Source organism: Pseudophryne corroboree, chromosome 3 (assembly GCF_028390025.1).
Source record: "Pseudophryne corroboree isolate aPseCor3 chromosome 3, aPseCor3.hap2, whole genome shotgun sequence".
NCBI classification, from domain to species: Eukaryota; Metazoa; Chordata; class Amphibia; order Anura; family Myobatrachidae; genus Pseudophryne; species Pseudophryne corroboree.
This window is the reverse complement of record NC_086446.1, coordinates 113,584,939-113,601,922: the sequence shown is the minus strand read 5'-3', so window position 1 is coordinate 113,601,922 and position 16,984 is coordinate 113,584,939. Positions and strand designations below refer to the sequence as shown.

Genomic DNA, 16,984 nt, shown 5'->3' with positions numbered 1-16,984 from the left:
CTGCCAACACCGTTCTGTTGATGCATTCCATTTTCAAATGTATTCATTTATGAACCAGTAGTTAGAAGTAGAAAAGTTCTAACAGAAACCACAAAGCTCATCTACAGCCACACCACACTGGATACGCCCAATCTCATCTGATCTTGGAAGCTAAGCAGTGTTGGGCCTGGTTAGTACTTGGATGGGAGACCACCTGTGAATACAAGGTGCTGTAGATATTTTTATACTGCCAACACCGTTCTGTTGATGCATTCCATTTTCAAATGTATTCATTTATGAACCAGTAGTTAGAAGTAGAAAAGTTCTAACAGAAACCACAAAGCTCATCTACAGCCACACCACACTGGATACGCCCAATCTCATCTGATCTTGGAAACTAAGCAGTGTTGGGCCTGGTTAGTACTTGGATGGGAGACCACCTGGGAATACAAGGCGCTGTAGATATTTTTATACTGCCAACACCGTTCTGTTGATGCATTCCATTTTCAAACGTATTCATTTATGAACCAGTAGTTAGAAGTAGAAAAGTTCTAACAGAAACCCCAAAGCTCATCTGCAGCCACACCACACTGGATATGCCCAATCTCATCTGATCTTAGAAGCTAAGCAGTGTTGGGCCTGGTTAGTACTTGGATGGAAGACCACCTGGGAATACAAGGTGCTGTAGATATTTTTATACTGCCAACACCGTTCTGTTGATGCATTGCATTTTCAAACGTATTCATTTATGAACCAGTAGTTAGTAGTAGAAAAGTTCTAACAGAAACCACAAAGCGCATCTACAGCCACACCACATTGGATACGCCCAATCTCATCTGATCTTGGAAGCTAAGCAGTATTGGGCCTGGTTAGTTCTTGGATGGGAGACCACCTGGGAATACAAGGTTCTGTAGATATTTTTATACTGCCAACACCGTTCTGTTGATGCATTCCATTTTCAAACGTATTCATTTATGAACAATAGTTAGAAGTAGAAAAGTTCTAACAGAAACCACAAAGCTCATCTACAGCCACACCACACTGGATACGCCCAATCTCATCTGATCTTGGAAGCTAAGCAGTGTTGTGCGTGGTTAGGACTTGGATGGGAGACCACCTGGGAATACAAGGTGCTGTAGATATTTTTATACTGCCAACACCATTCTGTTGATGCATTCCATTTTCAAACGTATTCATTTATGAACCAGTAGTTAGAAGTAAAAAAGTTCTAACAGAAACCATAAAGCTCATCTACAGCCACACCACACTGGATATGCCCAATCTCATCTGATCTTAGAAGCTAAGCAGTGTTGGGCCTGGTTAGTACTTGGATGGGAGACCACCTGGGAATACAAGGTGCTGTAGATATTTTTATACTGCCAACACCATTCTGTTGATGCATTCCATTTTCAAATATATTCATTTATGAACCAGTAGTTAGAAGTAGAAAAGTTCTAACAGAAACCACAAAGCTCATCTACAGCCACACCACACTGGATACGCCCAATCTCATCTGATCTTGGAAGCTAAGCAGTTTTGGGCCTGGTTAGTACTTGGATAGGAGACCACCTGGGAATACAAGGTGCTGTAGATATTTTTATACTGCCAACACCGTTCTGTTGATGCATTCCATTTTCAAACGTATTCATTTATGAACCTGTAGTTATAAGTAGAAAAGTTCTAACAGAAACCACAAAGCTCATTTACAGCCACACCACACTGGATACGCCCAATCTCATCTGATCTTGGAAGCTAATCAGTGTTGGGCCTGGTTAGTACTTGGATGGGAGACCACCTGGGAATACAAGGTACTGTGGATATTTTAATACTGCCAACACCGTACTGTTGATGCATTCCATTTTCAAACGAATTCTTTTATGAACCAGTAGTTAGAAGTAGAAAAGTTCTAACAGAAACCACAAAGCTCATCTACAGCCACACCACACTGGATACGCCCAATCTCACCTGATCTTGGAAGCTAAGCAGTGTTGGGCCTTGTTAGTATTTGGATGGGAGACCACCTGGGAATACAAGGTGCTGTAGATATTTTTATACTGCCAACACCGTTCTGTTGATGCATTCCATTTTCAAACGTATTCATTTATGAACCAGTAGTTAGAAGTAGAAAAGTTCTAACAGAAACCACAAAGCTCATCTACAGCCATACCACACTGGATACGCCCAATCTCATCTGATCTTGGAAGCTAAGCAGTGTTGGGCCTGGTTAGTACTTGGATGAGAGCCCACCTGGGAATACAAGGTGCTGTAGATATTTTTATACTGCCAACACCGTTCTGTTGATGCATTCCATTTTCAAACGTATTCATTTATGAACCAGTAGTTAGAAGTAGAAAAGTTCTAACAGAAACCACAAAGCTCATCTACGGCCACACCACTCTGGATACGCCCAATCTCATCTGGTCTTGGAAGCTAAGCAGTGTTGGGCCTGGTTAGTACTTGGATGGGAGCCCACCTGGGAATACAAGGTGCTGTAGATATTTTTATACTGCCAACACCGTTCTGTTGATGCATTCCATTTTCAAACGTATTAATTTATGAACCAGTAGTTAGAAGTATAAAAGTTCTAACAGAAACCACAAAGCTCATCTACAGCCACACCACACTGGATACGCCCAATCTCATCTGATCTTGGAAGCTAAGCAGTGTTTGTCCTGGTTAGTACTTGGATGGGAGACCACCTGCGAATACAAGGTGCTGTAGATATTTTTATACTGCCAACACCGTTCTGTTGATGCATTCCATTTTCAAATGTATTCATTTATGAACCAGTAGTTAGAAGTAGAAAAGTTCTAACAGAAACCACAAAGCTCATCTACAGCCACACCACACTGGATACGCCCAATCTCATCTGATCTTGGAAGCTAAGCAGTGTTGGGCCTGGTTAGTATTTGGATGGGAGACCACCTGGGAATACAAGGCGCTGTAGATATTTTTATACTGCCAACACCGTTCTGTTGATGCATTCCATTTTCAAACGTTTTCATTTATGAACCAGTAGTTAGAAGTAGAAAAGTTCTAACAGAAACCCCAAAGCTCATCTACAGCCACACCACACTGGATATGCCCAATCTCATCTGATCTTAGAAGCTAAGCAGTGTTGGGCCTGGTTAGTACTTGGATGGTAGCCAACCTGGGAATACAAGGTGCTGTAGATATTTTTATACTGCCAACACCGTTCTGTTGATGCATTCCATTTTCAAACGTATTCATTTATGAACCAGTAGTTAGAAGTATAAAAGTTCTAACAGAAACCACAAAGCTCATCTACAGCCACACCACACTGGATACGCCCAATCTCATCTGATCTTGGAAGCTAAGCAGTGTTTGTCCTGGTTAGTACTTGGATGGGAGACTACCTGCGAATACAAGGTGCTGTAGATATTTTTATACTGCCAACACCGTTCTGTTGATGCATTCCATTTTCAAACGTATTCATTTATGAACAATAGTTAGAAGTAGAAAAGTTCTAACAGAAACCACAAAGCTCATCTACAGCCACACCACACTGGATACGCCCAATCTCATCTGATCTTGGAAGCTAAGCAGTGTTGTGCGTGGTTAGGACTTGGATGGGAGACCACCTGGGAATACAAGGTGCTGTAGATATTTTTATACTGCCAACACCGTTCTGTTGATGCATTCCATTTTCAAACGTATTCATTTATGAACCTGTAGTTATAAGTAGAAAAGTTCTAACAGAAACCACAAAGCTCATTTACAGCCACACCACACTGGATACGCCCAATCTCATCTGATCTTGGAAGCTAATCAGTGTTGGGCCTGGTTAGTACTTGGATGGGAGACCACCTGGGAATACAAGGTACTGTGGATATTTTAATACTGCCAACACCGTACTGTTGATGCATTCCATTTTCAAACGAATTCTTTTATGAACCAGTAGTTAGAAGTAGAAAAGTTCTAACAGAAACCACAAAGCTCATCTACAGCCACACCACACTGGATACGCCCAATCTCACCTGATCTTGGAAGCTAAGCAGTGTTGGGCCTTGTTAGTATTTGGATGGGAGACCACCTGGGAATACAAGGTGCTGTAGATATTTTTATACTGCCAACACCGTTCTGTTGATGCATTCCATTTTCAAACGTATTCATTTATGAACCAGTAGTTAGAAGTAGAAAAGTTCTAACAGAAACCACAAAGCTCATCTACAGCCATACCACACTGGATACGCCCAATCTCATCTGATCTTGGAAGCTAAGCAGTGTTGGGCCTGGTTAGTACTTGGATGAGAGCCCACCTGGGAATACAAGGTGCTGTAGATATTTTTATACTGCCAACACCGTTCTGTTGATGCATTCCATTTTCAAACGTATTCATTTATGAACCAGTAGTTAGAAGTAGAAAAGTTCTAACAGAAACCACAAAGCTCATCTACGGCCACACCACTCTGGATACGCCCAATCTCATCTGGTCTTGGAAGCTAAGCAGTGTTGGGCCTGGTTAGTACTTGGATGGGAGCCCACCTGGGAATACAAGGTGCTGTAGATATTTTTATACTGCCAACACCGTTCTGTTGATGCATTCCATTTTCAAACGTATTAATTTATGAACCAGTAGTTAGAAGTATAAAAGTTCTAACAGAAACCACAAAGCTCATCTACAGCCACACCACACTGGATACGCCCAATCTCATCTGATCTTGGAAGCTAAGCAGTGTTTGTCCTGGTTAGTACTTGGATGGGAGACCACCTGCGAATACAAGGTGCTGTAGATATTTTTATACTGCCAACACCGTTCTGTTGATGCATTCCATTTTCAAATGTATTCATTTATGAACCAGTAGTTAGAAGTAGAAAAGTTCTAACAGAAACCACAAAGCTCATCTACAGCCACACCACACTGGATACGCCCAATCTCATCTGATCTTGGAAGCTAAGCAGTGTTGGGCCTGGTTAGTATTTGGATGGGAGACCACCTGGGAATACAAGGCGCTGTAGATATTTTTATACTGCCAACACCGTTCTGTTGATGCATTCCATTTTCAAACGTTTTCATTTATGAACCAGTAGTTAGAAGTAGAAAAGTTCTAACAGAAACCCCAAAGCTCATCTACAGCCACACCACACTGGATATGCCCAATCTCATCTGATCTTAGAAGCTAAGCAGTGTTGGGCCTGGTTAGTACTTGGATGGTAGCCAACCTGGGAATACAAGGTGCTGTAGATATTTTTATACTGCCAACACCGTTCTGTTGATGCATTCCATTTTCAAACGTATTCATTTATGAACCAGTAGTTAGAAGTATAAAAGTTCTAACAGAAACCACAAAGCTCATCTACAGCCACACCACACTGGATACGCCCAATCTCATCTGATCTTGGAAGCTAAGCAGTGTTTGTCCTGGTTAGTACTTGGATGGGAGACTACCTGCGAATACAAGGTGCTGTAGATATTTTTATACTGCCAACACCGTTCTGTTGATGCATTCCATTTTCAAACGTATTCATTTATGAACAATAGTTAGAAGTAGAAAAGTTCTAACAGAAACCACAAAGCTCATCTACAGCCACACCACACTGGATACGCCCAATCTCATCTGATCTTGGAAGCTAAGCAGTGTTGTGCGTGGTTAGGACTTGGATGGGAGACCACCTGGGAATACAAGGTGCTGTAGATATTTTTATACTGCCAACACCGTTCTGTTGATGCATTCCATTTTCAAACGTATTCATTTATGAACCTGTAGTTATAAGTAGAAAAGTTCTAACAGAAACCACAAAGCTCATTTACAGCCACACCACACTGGATACGCCCAATCTCATCTGATCTTGGAAGCTAATCAGTGTTGGGCCTGGTTAGTACTTGGATGGGAGACCACCTGGGAATACAAGGTACTGTGGATATTTTAATACTGCCAACACCGTACTGTTGATGCATTCCATTTTCAAACGAATTCTTTTATGAACCAGTAGTTAGAAGTAGAAAAGTTCTAACAGAAACCACAAAGCTCATCTACAGCCACACCACACTGGATACGCCCAATCTCACCTGATCTTGGAAGCTAAGCAGTGTTGGGCCTTGTTAGTATTTGGATGGGAGACCACCTGGGAATACAAGGTGCTGTAGATATTTTTATACTGCCAACACCGTTCTGTTGATGCATTCCATTTTCAAACGTATTCATTTATGAACCAGTAGTTAGAAGTAGAAAAGTTCTAACAGAAACCACAAAGCTCATCTACAGCCATACCACACTGGATACGCCCAATCTCATCTGATCTTGGAAGCTAAGCAGTGTTGGGCCTGGTTAGTACTTGGATGAGAGCCCACCTGGGAATACAAGGTGCTGTAGATATTTTTATACTGCCAACACCGTTCTGTTGATGCATTCCATTTTCAAACGTATTCATTTATGAACCAGTAGTTAGAAGTAGAAAAGTTCTAACAGAAACCACAAAGCTCATCTACGGCCACACCACTCTGGATACGCCCAATCTCATCTGGTCTTGGAAGCTAAGCAGTGTTGGGCCTGGTTAGTACTTGGATGGGAGCCCACCTGGGAATACAAGGTGCTGTAGATATTTTTATACTGCCAACACCGTTCTGTTGATGCATTCCATTTTCAAACGTATTAATTTATGAACCAGTAGTTAGAAGTATAAAAGTTCTAACAGAAACCACAAAGCTCATCTACAGCCACACCACACTGGATACGCCCAATCTCATCTGATCTTGGAAGCTAAGCAGTGTTTGTCCTGGTTAGTACTTGGATGGGAGACCACCTGCGAATACAAGGTGCTGTAGATATTTTTATACTGCCAACACCGTTCTGTTGATGCATTCCATTTTCAAATGTATTCATTTATGAACCAGTAGTTAGAAGTAGAAAAGTTCTAACAGAAACCACAAAGCTCATCTACAGCCACACCACACTGGATACGCCCAATCTCATCTGATCTTGGAAGTTAAGCAGTGTTGGGCCTGGTTAGTATTTGGATGGGAAACCACCTGGGAATACAAGGCGCTGTAGATATTTTTATACTGCCAACACCGTTCTGTTGATGCATTCCATTTTCAAACGTTTTCATTTATGAACCAGTAGTTAGAAGTAGAAAAGTTCTAACAGAAACCCCAAAGCTCATCTACAGCCACACCACACTGGATATGCCCAATCTCATCTGATCTTAGAAGCTAAGCAGTGTTGGGCCTGGTTAGTACTTGGATGGTAGCCAACCTGGGAATACAAGGTGCTGTAGATATTTTTATACTGCCAACACCGTTCTGTTGATGCATTCCATTTTCAAACGTATTCATTTATGAACCAGTAGTTAGAAGTATAAAAGTTCTAACAGAAACCACAAAGCTCATCTACAGCCACACCACACTGGATACGCCCAATCTCATCTGATCTTGGAAGCTAAGCAGTGTTTGTCCTGGTTAGTACTTGGATGGGAGACTACCTGCGAATACAAGGTGCTGTAGATATTTTTATACTGCCAACACCGTTCTGTTGATGCATTCCATTTTCAAATGTATTCATTTATGAACCAGTAGTTAGAAGTAGAAAAGTTCTAACAGAAACCACAAAGCTCATCTACAGCCACACCACACTGGATACGCCCAATCTCATCTGATCTTGGAAGCTAAGCAGTGTTGGGCCTGGTTAGTACTTGGATGGGAGACCACCTTGGAATACAAGGCGCTGTAGATATTTTTATACTGCCAACACCGTTCTGTTGATGCATTCCATTTTCAAACGTTTTCATTTATGAACCAGTAGTTAGAAGTAGAAAAGTTCTAACAGAAACCCCAAAGCTCATCTACAGCCACACCACACTGGATATGCCCAATCTCATCTGATCTTAGAAGCTAAGCAGTGTTGGGCCTGGTTAGTACTTGGATGGGAGATCACCTATGAATACAAGGTGCTGTAGATATTTTTATACTGCCAACACCGTTCTGTTGATGCATTCCATTTTCAAACGTATTCATTTATGAACCAGTAGTTAGAAGTAGAAAAGTTCTAACAGAAACCACAAAGCTCATCTACAGCCACACCACTCTGGATACGCCCAATCTCATCTGGTCTTGGAAGCTAAGCAGTGTTGGGCCTGGTTAGTACTTGGATGGGAGCCCACCTGGGAATACAAGGTGCTGTAGATATTTTTATACTGCCAACACCGTTCTGTTGATGCATTCCATTTTCAAATGTATTCATTTATGAACCAGTAGTTAGAAGTAGAAAAGTTCTAACAGAAACCACAAAGCTCATCTACAGCCAGACCACACTGGATACGCCCAATCTCATCTGATCTTGGAAACTAAGCAGTGTTGGGCCTGGTTAGTACTTGGATGGTAGACCACCTGGGAATACAAGGCGCTGTAGATATTTTTATACTGCCAACACCGTTCTGTTGATGCATTCCATTTTCAAATGTATTCATTTATGAACCAGTAGTTAGAAGTAGAAAAGTTCTAACAGAAACCACAAAGCTCATCTACAGCCACACCACACTGGATACGCCCAATCTCATCTGATCTTGGAAGCTAAGCAGTGTTGGGCCTGGTTAGTACTTGGATGGGAGACCACCTGTGAATACAAGGTGCTGTAGATATTTTTATACTGCCAACACCGTTCTGTTGATGCATTCCATTTTCAAATGTATTCATTTATGAACCAGTAGTTAGAAGTAGAAAAGTTCTAACAGAAACCACAAAGCTCATGTACAGCCACACCACACTGGATACGCCCAATCTCATCTGATCTTGGAAACTAAGCAGTGTTGGGCCTGGTTAGTACTTGGATGGGAGATCACCTGGGAATACAAGGCGCTGTAGATATTTTTATACTGCCAACACCGTTCTGTTGATGCATTCCATTTTCAAACGTATTCATTTATGAACCAGTAGTTAGAAGTAGAAAAGTTCTAACAGAAACCCCAAAGCTCATCTACAGCCACACCACACTGGATATGCCCAATCTCATCTGATCTTAGAAGCTAAGCATTGTTGGGCCTGGTTAGTACTTGGATGGGAGACCACCTGGGAATACAAGGTTCTGTAGATATTTTTATACTGCCAACACCGTTCTGTTGATGCATTCCATTTTAAAATGTATTCATTTATGAACCAGTAGTTAGAAGTAGAAAAGTTCTAACAGAAACCACAAAGCTCATCTACAGCCACACCACACTGGATACGCCCAATCTCATCTGATCTTGAAAGCTAAGCAGTGTTGGGCCTGGTTAGTACTTGGATAGGAGACCACCTGGGAATACAAGGTGCTGTAGATATTTTTATACTGCCAACACCGTTCTGTTGATGCATTCCATTTTCAAACGTATTCATTTATGAACCTGTAGTTATAAGTAGAAAAGTTCTAACAGAAACCACAAAGCTCATTTACAGCCACACCACACTGGATACGCCCAATCTCATCTGATCTTGGAAGCTAAGCAGTGTTGGGCCTGGTTAGTACTTGGATGGGAGACCACCTGGGAATACAAGGTGCTGTGGATATTTTAATACTGCCAACACCGTTCTGTTGATGCATTCCATTTTCAAACGTATTCATTTATGAACCAGTAGTTAGAAGTAGAAAAGTTCTAACAGAAACCACAAAACTCATCTACAGCCACACCACGATGGATACGCCCAATCTCATCTGATCTTGGAAGCTAAGCAGTGTTGGGCCTGGTTAGTACTTGGATGGGAGACCACCTGGGAATACAAGGTGCTGTAGATATTTTTATACTGCCAACACCATTCTGTTGATGCATTCCATTTTCAAATATATTCATTTATGAACCAGTAGTTAGAAGTAGAAAAGTTCTAACAGAAACCACAAAGCTCATCTACAGCCACACCACATTGGATACGCCCAATCTCATCTGATCTTGGAAGCTAACCAGTGTTGGGCCTGGTTAGTACTTGGATGGGAGACCACCTGGGAATACAAGGTGCTGTAGATATTTTTATACTGCCAACACCGTTCTGTTGATGCATTCCATTTTCAAACGTATTCATTTATGAACCAGTAGTTAGAAGTATAAAAGTTCTAACAGAAACCACAAAGCTCATCTACAGCCATAGCACACTGGATACGCCCAATCTCATCTGATCTTGGAAGCTAAGCAGTGTTGGGCCTGGTTAGTACTTGGATGAGAGCCCACCTGGGAATACAAGGTGCTGTAGATATTTTTATACTGCCAACACCGTTCTGTTGATGCATTCCATTTTCAAACTTATTTATTTATGAATCAGTAGTTAGAAGTATAAAAGTTCTAACAGAAACCACAAAGCTCATCTACGGCCACACCACTCTGGATACGCCCAATCTCATCTGGTCTTGGAAGCTAAGCAGTGTTGGGCCTGGTTAGTACTTGGATGGGAGCACACCTGGGAATACAAGGTGCTGTAGATATTTTTATACTGCCAACACCGTTCTGTTGATGCATTCCATTTTCAAACGTACTCATTTATGAACCAGTAGTTAGAAGTAGAAAAGTTCTAACAGAAACCACAAAGCTCATCTACAGCCACACCACACTGGATACGCCCAATCTCACCTGATCTTGGAAGCTAAGCAGTGTTGGGCCTGGTTAGTACTTGGATGGGAGACCACCTGGGTATACAAGGTGCTGTAGATATTTTTATACTGCCAACACCGTTCTGTTGATGCATTGTATTTTCAAACGTATTCATTTATGAACCAGTAGTTAGAAGTAGAAAAGTTCTAACAGAAACCACAAAGCGCATCTACAGCCACACCACATTGGATACGCCCAATCTCATCTGATCTTGGAAGCTAAGCAGTATTGGGCCTGGTTAGTTCTTGGATGGGAGACCACCTGGGAATACAAGGTGCTGTAGATATTTTTATACTGCCAACACCGTTCTGTTGATGCATTCCATTTTCAAACGTATTCATTTATGAACCAGTAGTTAGAAGTAGAAAAGTTCTAACAGAAACCACATAGCTCATCTACAGCCACACAACTCTGGATACGCCCAATCTCATCTGGTCTTGGAAGCTAAGCAGTGTTGGGCTTGGTTAGTACTTGGATGGGAGCCCACCTGGGAATACAAGGTGCTGTAGATATTTTTATACTGCCAACACCGTTCTGTTGATGCATTCCATTTTCAAATGTATTCATTTATGAACCAGTAGTTAGAAGTAGAAAAGTTCTAACAGAAACCACAAAGCTCATCTACAGCCACACCACACTGGATACGCCCAATCTCATCTGATCTTGGAAACTAAGCAGTGTTGGGCCTGGTTAGTACTTGGATGGGAGACCACCTGGGAATACAAGGCGCTGTAGATATTTTTATACTGCCAACACCGTTCTGTTGATGCATTCCATTTTCAAATGTATTCATTTATGAACCAGTAGTTAGAAGTAGAAAAGTTCTAACAGAAACCCCAAAGCTCATCTACAGCCACACCACACTGGATACGCCCAATCTCATCTGATCTTGGAAGCTAATCAGTGTTGGGCCTGGTTAGTACTTGGATGGGAGACCACCTGTGAATACAAGGTGCTGTAGATATTTTTATACTGCCAACACCGTTCTGTTGATGCATTCCATTTTCAAATGTATTCATTTATGAACCAGTAGTTAGAAGTAGAAAAGTTCTAACAAAAACCACAAAGCTCATCTACAGCCACACCACACTAGATACGCCCAATCTCATCTGATCTTGGAAACTAAGCAGTGTTGGGCCTGGTTAGTACTTGGATGGGAGACCACCTGGGAATACAAGGCGCTGTAGATATTTTTATACTGCCAACACCGTTCTGTTGATGCATTCCATTTTCAAACGTATTCATTTATGAACCAGTAGTTAGAAGTAGAAAAGTTCTAACAGAAACCCCAAAGCTCATCTACAGCCACACCACACTGGATACGCCCAATCTCATCTGATGTTGGAAGCTAAGTAGTGTTGGGCCTGGTTAGTACTTGGATGGGAGACCACCTGGTAATAGAAGGTGCTGTAGATATTTTTATACTGCCAACACCGTTCTGTTGATGCATTCCATTTTCAAACGTACTCATTTATGAACCAGTAGTTAGAAGTAGAAAAGTTCTAACAGAAACCACAAAGCTCATCTACAGCCACACCACACTGGATACGCCCAATCTCACCTGATCTTGGAAGCTAAGCAGTGTTGGGCCTGGTTAGTACTTGGATGGGAGACCACCTGGGTATACAAGGTGCTGTAGATATTTTTATACTGCCAACACCGTTCTGTTGATGCATTGTATTTTCAAACGTATTCATTTATGAACCAGTAGTTAGAAGTAGAAAAGTTCTAACAGAAACCACAAAGCGCATCTACAGCCACACCACATTGGATACGCCCAATCTCATCTGATCTTGGAAGCTAAGCAGTATTGGGCCTGGTTAGTTCTTGGATGGGAGACCACCTGGGAATACAAGGTGCTGTAGATATTTTTATACTGCCAACACCGTTCTGTTGATGCATTCCATTTTCAAACGTATTCATTTATGAACCAGTAGTTAGAAGTAGAAAAGTTCTAACAGAAACCACAAAGCTCATCTACAGCCACACAACTCTGGATACGCCCAATCTCATCTGGTCTTGGAAGCTAAGCAGTGTTGGGCCTGGTTAGTACTTGGATGGGAGCCCACCTGGGAATACAAGGTGCTGTAGATATTTTTATACTGCCAACACCGTTCTGTTGATGCATTCCATTTTCAAATGTATTCATTTATGAACCAGTAGTTAGAAGTAGAAAAGTTCTAACAGAAACCCCAAAGCTCATCTACAGCCACACCACACTGGATACGCCCAATCTCATCTGATCTTGGAAACTAAGCAGTGTTGGGCCTGGTTAGTACTTGGATGGGAGACCACCTGGGAATACAAGGCGCTGTAGATATTTTTATACTGCCAACACCGTTCTGTTGATGCATTCCATTTTCAAATGTATTCATTTATGAACCAGTAGTTAGAAGTAGAAAAGTTCTAACAGAAACCACAAAGCTCATCTACAGCCACACCACACTGGATACGCCCAATCTCATCTGATCTTGGAAGCTAAGCAGTGTTGGGCCTGGTTAGTACTTGGATGGGAGACCACCTGTGAATACAAGGTGCTGTAGATATTTTTATACTGCCAACACCGTTCTGTTGATGCATTCCATTTTCAAATGTATTCATTTATGAACCAGTAGTTAGAAGTAGAAAAGTTCTAACAGAAACCACAAAGCTCATCTACAGCCACACCACACTAGATACGCCCAATCTCATCTGATCTTGGAAACTAAGCAGTGTTGGGCCTGGTTAGTACTTGGATGGGAGACCACCTGGGAATACAAGGCGCTGTAGATATTTTTATACTGCCAACACCGTTCTGTTGATGCATTCCATTTTCAAACGTATTCATTTATGAACCAGTAGTTAGAAGTAGAAAAGTTCTAACAGAAACCCCAAAGCTCATCTACAGCCACACCACACTGGATACGCCCAATCTCATCTGATGTTGGAAGCTAAGTAGTGTTGGGCCTGGTTAGTACTTGGATGGGAGACCACCTGGTAATAGAAGGTGCTGTAGATATTTTTATACTGCCAACACCGTTCTGTTGATGCATTCCATTTTCAAACGTATTCATTTATGAACCAGTAGTTAGAAGTAGAAAAGTTCTAACAGAAACCACAAAGCTCATCTACAGCCACACCACACTGGATACGCTCAATCTCGTCTGATCTTGGAAGCTAAGCAGTGTTGGGCCTTGTTAGTACTTGGATGGGAGACCACCTGGGAATACAAGGTGCTGTAGATATTTTTATACTGCCAACACTGTTCTGTTGATGCAATCCATTTTCAAACGTATTAATTTATGAACCAGTAGTTAGAAGTAGAAAAGTTCTAACAGAAACTACAAAGCTCATCTACAGCCACACCACACTGGATACGCCCAATCTCACCTGATCTTGGAAGCTAAGCAGTGTTGGGCCTGGTTAATACTTGGATAGGAGACCACCTGGGAATACAAGGTGCTGTAGATATTTTTATACTGCCAACACCGTTCTGTTGATGCATTCCATTTTCAAACGTATTCATTTATGAACCAGTAGTTAGAAGTAGAAAAGTTCTAACAGAAACCACAAAGCTCATCTACAGCCACACCACTCTGGATACGCCCAATCTCATCTGGTCTTGGAATGCTAAGCAGTGTTGGGCCTGGTTAGTACTTGGATGGGAGCCCACCTGGGAATACAAGGTGCTGTAGATATTTTTTTACTGCCAACACCGTTCTGTTGATGCATTCCATTTTCAAATGTATTCATTTATGAACCAGTAGTTAGAAGTAGAAAAGTTCTAACAGAAACCACAAAGCTCATCTACAGCCACACCACACTGGATACGCCCAATCTCATCTGATCTTGGAAACTAAGCAGTGTTGGGCCTGGTTAGTACTTGGATGGGAGACCACCTGGGAATACAAGGTGCTGTGGATATTTTAATACTGCCAACACCGTTCTGTTGATGCATTCCATTTTCAAACGTATTCATCTATGAACCAGTAGTTAGAAGTAGAAAAGTTCTAACAGAAACCACAAAGCTCATCTACAGCCACACCACACTGGATACGCCCAATCTCATCTGATCTTGGAAGCTAAGCAGTGTTGGGCCTGGTTAGTACTTGGATGGGAGACCACCAGGGAATACAAGGTGCTGTAGATATTTTTATACTGCCAACACCGTTCTGTTGATGCATTCCATTTTCAAACGTATTCATTTATGAACCAGTAGTTAGAAGTAGAAAAGTTCTAACAGAAACCACAAAGCTCATCTACAGCCACACCACACTGGATACGCCCAATCTCATCTGATCTTGGTAACTAAGCAGTGTTGGGCCTGGTTAGTACTTGGATGGGAGACCACCTGGGAATACAAGGCGCTGTAGATATTTATATACTGCCAACACCGTTCTGTTGATGCATTCCATTTTCAAACGTATTCATTTATGAACCAGTAGTTAGAAGTAGAAAAGTTCTAACAGAAACCCCAAAGCTCATCTACAGCCACACCACACTGGATATGCCCAATCTCATCTGATCTTAGAAGCTAAGCAGTGTTGGGCCTGGTTAGTACTTGGATGGGAGACCACCTGGGAATACAAGGTGCTGTAGATATTTTTATACTGCCAACACCGTTCTGTTGATGCATTCCATTTTCAAATGTGTTCATTTATGAACCAGTAGTTAGAAGTAGATAAATTCTAACAGAAACCACAAAGCTCATATACAGCCACACCACACTGGATACGCCCAATCTCATCTGTTCTTGAAAGCTAAGCAGTGTTGGGCCTGGTTAGTACTTGGATGGGAGACCACCTGGTAATACAAGGTGCTGTAGATATTTTTATACTGCCAACACCGTTCTGTTGATGCATTCCATTTTCAAACGTATTCATTTATGAACCAGTAGTTAGAAGTAGAAAAGTTCTAACAGAAACCACAAAGCTCATGTACAGCCACACCACACTGGATACGCCCAATCTCATCTGTTCTTGGAAGCTAAGCAGTGTTGGGCCTGGTTAGTACTTGGATGGGAGACCACCTGGTAATACAAGGTGCTGTAGATATTTTTATACTGCCAACACCGTTCTGTTGATGCATTCCATTTTCAAACGTATTCATTTATGAACCAGTAGTTAGAAGTAGAAAAGTTCTAACAGAAACCACAAAGCTCATCTACAGCCACACCACACTGGATATGCCCAATCTCATCTGATCTTGGTAACTAAGCAGTGTTGGGCCTGGTTAGTACTTGGATGGGAGACCACCTGGGAATACAAGGCGCTGTAGATATTTATATACTGCCAACACCGTTCTGTTGATGCATTCCATTTTCAAATGTGTTCATTTATGAACCAGTAGTTAGAAGTAGATAAATTCTAACAGAAACCACAAAGCTCATATACAGCCACACCACACTGGATACGCCCAATCTCATCTGTTCTTGAAAGCTAAGCAGTGTTGGGCCTGGTTAGTACTTGGATGGGAGCCCACCTGGGAATACAAGGTGCTGTAGATATTTTTATACTGCCAACACCGTTCTGTTGATGCATTCCATTTTCAAATGTATTCATTTATGAACCAGTAGTTAGAAGTAGAAAAGTTCTAACAGAAACCCCAAAGCTCATCTACAGCCACACCACACTGGATACGCCCAATCTCATCTGATCTTGGAAACTAAGCAGTGTTGGGCCTGGTTAGTACTTGGATGGGAGACCACCTGGGAATACAAGGCGCTGTAGATATTTTTATACTGCCAACACCGTTCTGTTGATGCATTCCATTTTCAAATGTATTCATTTATGAACCAGTAGTTAGAAGTAGAAAAGTTCTAACAGAAACCACAAAGCTCATCTACAGCCACACCACACTGGATACGCCCAATCTCATCTGATCTTGGAAGCTAAGCAGTGTTGGGCCTGGTTAGTACTTGGATGGGAGACCACCTGTGAATACAAGGTGCTGTAGATATTTTTATACTGCCAACACCGTTCTGTTGATGCATTCCATTTTCAAATGTATTCATTTATGAACCAGTAGTTAGAAGTAGAAAAGTTCTAACAGAAACCACAAAGCTCATCTACAGCCACACCACACTAGATACGCCCAATCTCATCTGATCTTGGAAACTAAGCAGTGTTGGGCCTGGTTAGTACTTGGATGGGAGACCACCTGGGAATACAAGGCGCTGTAGATATTTTTATACTGCCAACACCGTTCTGTTGATGCATTCCATTTTCAAACGTATTCATTTATGAACCAGTAGTTAGAAGTAGAAAAGTTCTAACAGAAACCCCAAAGCTCATCTACAGCCACACCACACTGGATACGCCCAATCTCATCTGATGTTGGAAGCTAAGTAGTGTTGGGCCTGGTTAGTACTTGGATGGGAGACCACCTGGTAATAGAAGGTGCTGTAGATATTTTTATACTGCCAACACCGTTCTGTTGATGCATTCCATTTTCA

At 41.8% G+C, this 16,984-nt stretch overlaps 37 non-coding genes and 38 pseudogenes across 37 annotated transcripts; all 75 read left to right on the top strand.

Annotated features, from left to right (window-relative positions):
* The first annotated feature begins 99 nt into the window (after window positions 1-99).
* On the top strand, window positions 100-218 carry LOC135060191 (5S ribosomal RNA). Its single transcript, XR_010246583.1, has one exon. It is a non-coding gene; the product is annotated as a 5S ribosomal RNA (ribosomal RNA).
* A 107-nt stretch (window positions 219-325) lies between these two features.
* Window positions 326-444, top strand: LOC135069488 (5S ribosomal RNA). The gene has a single exon (XR_010255668.1). It is a non-coding gene; the product is annotated as a 5S ribosomal RNA (ribosomal RNA).
* Window positions 445-551: 107 nt separating this feature from the next.
* LOC134890054 (5S ribosomal RNA) lies at window positions 552-670 on the top strand (annotated as a pseudogene).
* Window positions 671-777: 107 nt separating this feature from the next.
* LOC134893264 (5S ribosomal RNA) lies at window positions 778-896 on the top strand (annotated as a pseudogene).
* Window positions 897-1,002: 106 nt separating this feature from the next.
* On the top strand, window positions 1,003-1,121 carry LOC134894567 (5S ribosomal RNA; annotated as a pseudogene).
* A 107-nt stretch (window positions 1,122-1,228) lies between these two features.
* Window positions 1,229-1,347, top strand: LOC135069309 (5S ribosomal RNA). The gene has a single exon (XR_010255492.1). It is a non-coding gene; the product is annotated as a 5S ribosomal RNA (ribosomal RNA).
* A 107-nt stretch (window positions 1,348-1,454) lies between these two features.
* Window positions 1,455-1,573, top strand: LOC134886224 (5S ribosomal RNA). The gene has a single exon (XR_010170315.1). It is a non-coding gene; the product is annotated as a 5S ribosomal RNA (ribosomal RNA).
* Window positions 1,574-1,680: 107 nt separating this feature from the next.
* On the top strand, window positions 1,681-1,799 carry LOC134887385 (5S ribosomal RNA; annotated as a pseudogene).
* A 107-nt stretch (window positions 1,800-1,906) lies between these two features.
* Window positions 1,907-2,025, top strand: LOC135063295 (5S ribosomal RNA). The gene has a single exon (XR_010249630.1). It is a non-coding gene; the product is annotated as a 5S ribosomal RNA (ribosomal RNA).
* A 107-nt stretch (window positions 2,026-2,132) lies between these two features.
* Window positions 2,133-2,251, top strand: LOC135066990 (5S ribosomal RNA). Its single transcript, XR_010253221.1, has one exon. It is a non-coding gene; the product is annotated as a 5S ribosomal RNA (ribosomal RNA).
* A 107-nt stretch (window positions 2,252-2,358) lies between these two features.
* Window positions 2,359-2,477, top strand: LOC135070703 (5S ribosomal RNA). The gene has a single exon (XR_010256857.1). It is a non-coding gene; the product is annotated as a 5S ribosomal RNA (ribosomal RNA).
* A 107-nt stretch (window positions 2,478-2,584) lies between these two features.
* On the top strand, window positions 2,585-2,703 carry LOC134890327 (5S ribosomal RNA; annotated as a pseudogene).
* Window positions 2,704-2,810: 107 nt separating this feature from the next.
* LOC135067039 (5S ribosomal RNA) lies at window positions 2,811-2,929 on the top strand. The gene has a single exon (XR_010253269.1). It is a non-coding gene; the product is annotated as a 5S ribosomal RNA (ribosomal RNA).
* Window positions 2,930-3,036: 107 nt separating this feature from the next.
* Window positions 3,037-3,155, top strand: LOC134895295 (5S ribosomal RNA; annotated as a pseudogene).
* Window positions 3,156-3,262: 107 nt separating this feature from the next.
* Window positions 3,263-3,381, top strand: LOC134893078 (5S ribosomal RNA; annotated as a pseudogene).
* A 106-nt stretch (window positions 3,382-3,487) lies between these two features.
* Window positions 3,488-3,606, top strand: LOC134894565 (5S ribosomal RNA; annotated as a pseudogene).
* Window positions 3,607-3,713: 107 nt separating this feature from the next.
* Window positions 3,714-3,832, top strand: LOC134887384 (5S ribosomal RNA; annotated as a pseudogene).
* Window positions 3,833-3,939: 107 nt separating this feature from the next.
* On the top strand, window positions 3,940-4,058 carry LOC135063294 (5S ribosomal RNA). The gene has a single exon (XR_010249629.1). It is a non-coding gene; the product is annotated as a 5S ribosomal RNA (ribosomal RNA).
* A 107-nt stretch (window positions 4,059-4,165) lies between these two features.
* LOC135066989 (5S ribosomal RNA) lies at window positions 4,166-4,284 on the top strand. Its single transcript, XR_010253220.1, has one exon. It is a non-coding gene; the product is annotated as a 5S ribosomal RNA (ribosomal RNA).
* Window positions 4,285-4,391: 107 nt separating this feature from the next.
* Window positions 4,392-4,510, top strand: LOC135070702 (5S ribosomal RNA). Its single transcript, XR_010256856.1, has one exon. It is a non-coding gene; the product is annotated as a 5S ribosomal RNA (ribosomal RNA).
* A 107-nt stretch (window positions 4,511-4,617) lies between these two features.
* Window positions 4,618-4,736, top strand: LOC134890325 (5S ribosomal RNA; annotated as a pseudogene).
* A 107-nt stretch (window positions 4,737-4,843) lies between these two features.
* On the top strand, window positions 4,844-4,962 carry LOC135067038 (5S ribosomal RNA). The gene has a single exon (XR_010253268.1). It is a non-coding gene; the product is annotated as a 5S ribosomal RNA (ribosomal RNA).
* Window positions 4,963-5,069: 107 nt separating this feature from the next.
* On the top strand, window positions 5,070-5,188 carry LOC134895294 (5S ribosomal RNA; annotated as a pseudogene).
* Window positions 5,189-5,295: 107 nt separating this feature from the next.
* Window positions 5,296-5,414, top strand: LOC134893077 (5S ribosomal RNA; annotated as a pseudogene).
* A 106-nt stretch (window positions 5,415-5,520) lies between these two features.
* Window positions 5,521-5,639, top strand: LOC134894564 (5S ribosomal RNA; annotated as a pseudogene).
* Window positions 5,640-5,746: 107 nt separating this feature from the next.
* LOC134887383 (5S ribosomal RNA) lies at window positions 5,747-5,865 on the top strand (annotated as a pseudogene).
* Window positions 5,866-5,972: 107 nt separating this feature from the next.
* Window positions 5,973-6,091, top strand: LOC135063293 (5S ribosomal RNA). Its single transcript, XR_010249628.1, has one exon. It is a non-coding gene; the product is annotated as a 5S ribosomal RNA (ribosomal RNA).
* Window positions 6,092-6,198: 107 nt separating this feature from the next.
* LOC135066988 (5S ribosomal RNA) lies at window positions 6,199-6,317 on the top strand. Its single transcript, XR_010253219.1, has one exon. It is a non-coding gene; the product is annotated as a 5S ribosomal RNA (ribosomal RNA).
* Window positions 6,318-6,424: 107 nt separating this feature from the next.
* LOC135070701 (5S ribosomal RNA) lies at window positions 6,425-6,543 on the top strand. The gene has a single exon (XR_010256855.1). It is a non-coding gene; the product is annotated as a 5S ribosomal RNA (ribosomal RNA).
* Window positions 6,544-6,650: 107 nt separating this feature from the next.
* On the top strand, window positions 6,651-6,769 carry LOC134890324 (5S ribosomal RNA; annotated as a pseudogene).
* A 107-nt stretch (window positions 6,770-6,876) lies between these two features.
* On the top strand, window positions 6,877-6,995 carry LOC135068229 (5S ribosomal RNA). Its single transcript, XR_010254435.1, has one exon. It is a non-coding gene; the product is annotated as a 5S ribosomal RNA (ribosomal RNA).
* Window positions 6,996-7,102: 107 nt separating this feature from the next.
* LOC134895292 (5S ribosomal RNA) lies at window positions 7,103-7,221 on the top strand (annotated as a pseudogene).
* Window positions 7,222-7,328: 107 nt separating this feature from the next.
* LOC134893076 (5S ribosomal RNA) lies at window positions 7,329-7,447 on the top strand (annotated as a pseudogene).
* A 107-nt stretch (window positions 7,448-7,554) lies between these two features.
* LOC135066450 (5S ribosomal RNA) lies at window positions 7,555-7,673 on the top strand. The gene has a single exon (XR_010252698.1). It is a non-coding gene; the product is annotated as a 5S ribosomal RNA (ribosomal RNA).
* A 107-nt stretch (window positions 7,674-7,780) lies between these two features.
* On the top strand, window positions 7,781-7,899 carry LOC134892850 (5S ribosomal RNA; annotated as a pseudogene).
* Window positions 7,900-8,006: 107 nt separating this feature from the next.
* On the top strand, window positions 8,007-8,125 carry LOC134884480 (5S ribosomal RNA). Its single transcript, XR_010168626.1, has one exon. It is a non-coding gene; the product is annotated as a 5S ribosomal RNA (ribosomal RNA).
* Window positions 8,126-8,232: 107 nt separating this feature from the next.
* Window positions 8,233-8,351, top strand: LOC134888628 (5S ribosomal RNA; annotated as a pseudogene).
* A 107-nt stretch (window positions 8,352-8,458) lies between these two features.
* Window positions 8,459-8,577, top strand: LOC135060189 (5S ribosomal RNA). The gene has a single exon (XR_010246581.1). It is a non-coding gene; the product is annotated as a 5S ribosomal RNA (ribosomal RNA).
* A 107-nt stretch (window positions 8,578-8,684) lies between these two features.
* On the top strand, window positions 8,685-8,803 carry LOC134892385 (5S ribosomal RNA; annotated as a pseudogene).
* A 107-nt stretch (window positions 8,804-8,910) lies between these two features.
* On the top strand, window positions 8,911-9,029 carry LOC134893416 (5S ribosomal RNA; annotated as a pseudogene).
* A 107-nt stretch (window positions 9,030-9,136) lies between these two features.
* LOC135070343 (5S ribosomal RNA) lies at window positions 9,137-9,255 on the top strand. Its single transcript, XR_010256511.1, has one exon. It is a non-coding gene; the product is annotated as a 5S ribosomal RNA (ribosomal RNA).
* Window positions 9,256-9,362: 107 nt separating this feature from the next.
* On the top strand, window positions 9,363-9,481 carry LOC135062867 (5S ribosomal RNA). The gene has a single exon (XR_010249207.1). It is a non-coding gene; the product is annotated as a 5S ribosomal RNA (ribosomal RNA).
* A 107-nt stretch (window positions 9,482-9,588) lies between these two features.
* Window positions 9,589-9,707, top strand: LOC135066838 (5S ribosomal RNA). Its single transcript, XR_010253076.1, has one exon. It is a non-coding gene; the product is annotated as a 5S ribosomal RNA (ribosomal RNA).
* A 107-nt stretch (window positions 9,708-9,814) lies between these two features.
* LOC135066213 (5S ribosomal RNA) lies at window positions 9,815-9,933 on the top strand. The gene has a single exon (XR_010252467.1). It is a non-coding gene; the product is annotated as a 5S ribosomal RNA (ribosomal RNA).
* Window positions 9,934-10,040: 107 nt separating this feature from the next.
* Window positions 10,041-10,159, top strand: LOC134889139 (5S ribosomal RNA; annotated as a pseudogene).
* A 107-nt stretch (window positions 10,160-10,266) lies between these two features.
* LOC134891799 (5S ribosomal RNA) lies at window positions 10,267-10,385 on the top strand (annotated as a pseudogene).
* Window positions 10,386-10,492: 107 nt separating this feature from the next.
* Window positions 10,493-10,611, top strand: LOC134885247 (5S ribosomal RNA). The gene has a single exon (XR_010169365.1). It is a non-coding gene; the product is annotated as a 5S ribosomal RNA (ribosomal RNA).
* A 107-nt stretch (window positions 10,612-10,718) lies between these two features.
* LOC134888546 (5S ribosomal RNA) lies at window positions 10,719-10,837 on the top strand (annotated as a pseudogene).
* Window positions 10,838-10,944: 107 nt separating this feature from the next.
* LOC134893362 (5S ribosomal RNA) lies at window positions 10,945-11,063 on the top strand (annotated as a pseudogene).
* A 107-nt stretch (window positions 11,064-11,170) lies between these two features.
* LOC135069487 (5S ribosomal RNA) lies at window positions 11,171-11,289 on the top strand. The gene has a single exon (XR_010255667.1). It is a non-coding gene; the product is annotated as a 5S ribosomal RNA (ribosomal RNA).
* Window positions 11,290-11,396: 107 nt separating this feature from the next.
* Window positions 11,397-11,515, top strand: LOC135067074 (5S ribosomal RNA). The gene has a single exon (XR_010253302.1). It is a non-coding gene; the product is annotated as a 5S ribosomal RNA (ribosomal RNA).
* A 107-nt stretch (window positions 11,516-11,622) lies between these two features.
* Window positions 11,623-11,741, top strand: LOC134888647 (5S ribosomal RNA; annotated as a pseudogene).
* A 107-nt stretch (window positions 11,742-11,848) lies between these two features.
* LOC134894530 (5S ribosomal RNA) lies at window positions 11,849-11,967 on the top strand (annotated as a pseudogene).
* Window positions 11,968-12,074: 107 nt separating this feature from the next.
* Window positions 12,075-12,193, top strand: LOC134885246 (5S ribosomal RNA). The gene has a single exon (XR_010169364.1). It is a non-coding gene; the product is annotated as a 5S ribosomal RNA (ribosomal RNA).
* A 107-nt stretch (window positions 12,194-12,300) lies between these two features.
* On the top strand, window positions 12,301-12,419 carry LOC134888545 (5S ribosomal RNA; annotated as a pseudogene).
* Window positions 12,420-12,526: 107 nt separating this feature from the next.
* LOC134892061 (5S ribosomal RNA) lies at window positions 12,527-12,645 on the top strand (annotated as a pseudogene).
* A 107-nt stretch (window positions 12,646-12,752) lies between these two features.
* On the top strand, window positions 12,753-12,871 carry LOC135069485 (5S ribosomal RNA). The gene has a single exon (XR_010255665.1). It is a non-coding gene; the product is annotated as a 5S ribosomal RNA (ribosomal RNA).
* A 107-nt stretch (window positions 12,872-12,978) lies between these two features.
* LOC135060188 (5S ribosomal RNA) lies at window positions 12,979-13,097 on the top strand. Its single transcript, XR_010246580.1, has one exon. It is a non-coding gene; the product is annotated as a 5S ribosomal RNA (ribosomal RNA).
* A 107-nt stretch (window positions 13,098-13,204) lies between these two features.
* Window positions 13,205-13,323, top strand: LOC134888646 (5S ribosomal RNA; annotated as a pseudogene).
* Window positions 13,324-13,430: 107 nt separating this feature from the next.
* On the top strand, window positions 13,431-13,549 carry LOC134894529 (5S ribosomal RNA; annotated as a pseudogene).
* A 107-nt stretch (window positions 13,550-13,656) lies between these two features.
* Window positions 13,657-13,775, top strand: LOC134900751 (5S ribosomal RNA). The gene has a single exon (XR_010174256.1). It is a non-coding gene; the product is annotated as a 5S ribosomal RNA (ribosomal RNA).
* A 107-nt stretch (window positions 13,776-13,882) lies between these two features.
* Window positions 13,883-14,001, top strand: LOC134890496 (5S ribosomal RNA; annotated as a pseudogene).
* A 107-nt stretch (window positions 14,002-14,108) lies between these two features.
* LOC134893438 (5S ribosomal RNA) lies at window positions 14,109-14,228 on the top strand (annotated as a pseudogene).
* A 107-nt stretch (window positions 14,229-14,335) lies between these two features.
* Window positions 14,336-14,454, top strand: LOC135069000 (5S ribosomal RNA). The gene has a single exon (XR_010255191.1). It is a non-coding gene; the product is annotated as a 5S ribosomal RNA (ribosomal RNA).
* Window positions 14,455-14,561: 107 nt separating this feature from the next.
* On the top strand, window positions 14,562-14,680 carry LOC135060149 (5S ribosomal RNA). Its single transcript, XR_010246539.1, has one exon. It is a non-coding gene; the product is annotated as a 5S ribosomal RNA (ribosomal RNA).
* Window positions 14,681-14,787: 107 nt separating this feature from the next.
* Window positions 14,788-14,906, top strand: LOC134885903 (5S ribosomal RNA). Its single transcript, XR_010170006.1, has one exon. It is a non-coding gene; the product is annotated as a 5S ribosomal RNA (ribosomal RNA).
* A 107-nt stretch (window positions 14,907-15,013) lies between these two features.
* On the top strand, window positions 15,014-15,132 carry LOC135069308 (5S ribosomal RNA). The gene has a single exon (XR_010255491.1). It is a non-coding gene; the product is annotated as a 5S ribosomal RNA (ribosomal RNA).
* A 107-nt stretch (window positions 15,133-15,239) lies between these two features.
* On the top strand, window positions 15,240-15,358 carry LOC134893681 (5S ribosomal RNA; annotated as a pseudogene).
* A 107-nt stretch (window positions 15,359-15,465) lies between these two features.
* Window positions 15,466-15,584, top strand: LOC134892018 (5S ribosomal RNA; annotated as a pseudogene).
* A 107-nt stretch (window positions 15,585-15,691) lies between these two features.
* Window positions 15,692-15,810, top strand: LOC135068006 (5S ribosomal RNA). Its single transcript, XR_010254216.1, has one exon. It is a non-coding gene; the product is annotated as a 5S ribosomal RNA (ribosomal RNA).
* A 107-nt stretch (window positions 15,811-15,917) lies between these two features.
* On the top strand, window positions 15,918-16,036 carry LOC134891674 (5S ribosomal RNA; annotated as a pseudogene).
* A 107-nt stretch (window positions 16,037-16,143) lies between these two features.
* LOC135069484 (5S ribosomal RNA) lies at window positions 16,144-16,262 on the top strand. The gene has a single exon (XR_010255664.1). It is a non-coding gene; the product is annotated as a 5S ribosomal RNA (ribosomal RNA).
* Window positions 16,263-16,369: 107 nt separating this feature from the next.
* On the top strand, window positions 16,370-16,488 carry LOC135060187 (5S ribosomal RNA). Its single transcript, XR_010246579.1, has one exon. It is a non-coding gene; the product is annotated as a 5S ribosomal RNA (ribosomal RNA).
* A 107-nt stretch (window positions 16,489-16,595) lies between these two features.
* LOC134888645 (5S ribosomal RNA) lies at window positions 16,596-16,714 on the top strand (annotated as a pseudogene).
* Window positions 16,715-16,821: 107 nt separating this feature from the next.
* On the top strand, window positions 16,822-16,940 carry LOC134894528 (5S ribosomal RNA; annotated as a pseudogene).
* Window positions 16,941-16,984: the final 44 nt, after the last annotated feature.